We start from the raw sequence: 2,847 nt of genomic DNA, 5'->3' as shown, positions 1-2,847 counted from the left end.
TTTCACTTTCATGCATTGGAGAAGGAAATGGCAACCCACTCCAGTGTTCTTGCCTGGAGAATCCCAGGGACGGGGGAGCCTGCTGCGCTGCCCTCTCTGGGGTCGCACAGAGTCGGACACGACTGAAGTGACTTAGCAGCAGCAGCAGCTATATACAAGAGGGGGAGGGGAAGGGGCCCACTGTGCCACCGACCAACGGTGAACAGGACCACTAACGGTCCCTGGTTGTCAGTTGCTCACTAGCGATCCTTGCTTGTGGGCGGGACCTATTGTGGCGCCAGCCAATGGCTGAGGGAGCCGGCTAGAGCCTGTGCCTGGCTCACTGCCATTACATAAGGAGTGGGAGCGGAAAGGGGCAACTCTGAAAAGCATCCGAGTCCGAAGAAGTACTTGGGACTCCAGCAACATCGTGCTCCAGCCCTCAATGGAGCGAGGCATAGAGGCTGCAGAGGCCACGGCGGCCACGCAGAGGCAATTGATGGGCCCATTAACCGGGTCACTGTCTGAAGCGGCAGGCACTGTGGGTTCAGCCTGCCGCCGGCCCCACCAGCCAGCTCGTGTCCAATGGGGTGGCCTGGGAGCTGGTGCCTCCGGAGTGTAACCTGCCCGCTTGCACAGTGGGTGGATGGCCCGAGCAGGGCAGCCTGTGGGCTAGGTGCTGCCGCCCACAGAGAGGCGCTGTGGAGCGGCTCCTGCCTCAATGAAGCACGCAGGCTCCAGGGAAGAAGTCTAGCACGCTTTGGGTTTGGTTGGGGAGGCCACCACTACACTTGAGGGGAAACAGGACTCTGCGCCAGGCCAGGCTTCTCTGGTGACTCAGACGGTAAAGAATCTGCCTACAATATCCCCTGGAAAAGGGAATGGCTACCCACTCCAGTATTCTTGCCTGGGAAATCCCATGGACAGAGGCGGCCGGCGGGCTGCAGGCCCTGGGGTTGCAAAGTATCAGAAAGGACGGAGCTACCAACACTAACAGGACTCTGCCCCAGGGCTGCACTATTGTTATTTGTCTCTGCATTCCTTCCCTTCCCTAATTAGCATCCATTTGAACCTGCCAGAAGGAACTCAGGAAGGGTCATGAAGGCTAAATGAAGCCTCTTTTCTATAATCTAGAAGTGGGGGACACAGAAAGGCTATCATGCCCAGGAACCCCACATGGTCTTGCTTGGTATCACTACTGAGTTTATGATTAATCTGTCCAGAACTTTTTTCCCTTATACTCTCTGACCCCAGCCCTGAACTAAGTGAACACTAATCCACCAGAGTCAGATGTGAGACTGCTGCTGTCAATAACACTTTTAATGTAATAAAATTGCTGTTGTAGATATCATCATTAACCTATTAACTCAGGTTGTTTCTTCCAGGCAAAATGAACTCAAAGACCCTCAAGCCATGGACCAAATAGCCAGAATCATACACACATTCTGAATCCCAAAACAATGATTAAGAAATATCAGGGGACTTCATGGAGGTCCAGTGGTTAAAAATTCACCTTCCAACGCAAGGAGTGTGGGTTCGATCCCTGGTTAGGAAGCCAAGATCCCATATTCTTCTTGGGAAAAAAAAAAAAAAAACAAAACATAGAACAGAAGCAATATTGTAACAAATTCAATAAGGCCTTTAAAAATGGTCCTCATTAAAAAAAAAAAAAAAACTTTAAAAAATATTTTAAAAAGAATTCTGTAGAGGCCAGTGATGGGAAGGTCCTTGTCGTCAGGTACTGGGCAATCCCAACAGTCAATTATTGGACGTATGTCACGGCTGGAAGCCACTGGAAAGAGGGCTTTTGAAATTATCAGAGTCCAATTCTCTCCCCCAGATTGTGTTCTTTAAATATTACCCTTCAAATTTAGGTCTTTGATCTAACAAGAATGGATCTTGATGTACAATGTGAGTGTTAGTTGCTCAGTTGTGCCCAACACTTTGTGACACTTTGGGACTGCAGCCCACCAGGCTCCTGTGTCCAGGAGATTTTCCAGGCAAGGATACTGGAGTAGGTTGCCATTCCCTTCTCCAGGGGATCTTCCCAACCCAGGGATCGAACCCGGGTGTCCTGTACTGCAGGCAGATTCTTTACCAACTGAGCTACAAGGGAAGCCCAATGTGAGGCAGGGACATAATTTTATCTTTTTCTATATCAATGATCAGTAATTCCAGCACCTTAAAGGATCTTCCCTTTCCTCACTTTACATGATTTCAGACTGTGTACCTGTCCCTAAAATAAGAACATACAAAAAACAAAATATATAGAACAGATTATAGGGGCATAAACCATACTAGTGTTTTGTGTCATAAATCTTATCAGTTATTAACAAATCCCACCACATATACACACAACACACAAATCATGACTAGTAACTTTACTAATAGATTGTCTTATATAGAGCAAATATTCAAGGACTGTTTAAATACGTATCATTCATAAATATATTTTCAATCTGCACTTGTCTGTAAGTGAACTGTAACATCTGTAAACTGCGGGGCCGGGGGCATGTGCCACAGTTAATTTCAACTTAAGTAGGTTGCTGGCCTGATTATTTAGCTACTCTCTCTCACCTCTCAACCTACTCTTCCACTATCTGCATTGTGATAGCACAAACCAGATTCTCTTGCCAGCTTCATAATAAGTTCTGCCAATGTGGGGACACTAAAAAGAACAGGTAGGCAGAATGAAGATGGAGATGGGCCTTGCTTTTTCCTGTTTGTCTCCCTGCTGCAGAGAAAACAGTTGGTGTTTTCAGTTTTTGTCCAGTCTCAGAATCATCTTCATCCCATGTCCTCAGGCATTCTAGCAGCAGCCAGCCATATACTCTCCTCAGAGAGTGGAAGAAGAGTTCCAAGGTGGAG

Source organism: Bison bison, unplaced genomic scaffold, assembly GCF_000754665.1.
Source record: "Bison bison bison isolate TAMUID 2011002044 unplaced genomic scaffold, Bison_UMD1.0 scf7180017863683, whole genome shotgun sequence".
NCBI lineage: Eukaryota > Metazoa > Chordata > Mammalia > Artiodactyla > Bovidae > Bison > Bison bison.
Note: the sequence above shows the minus strand (reverse complement) of the source record.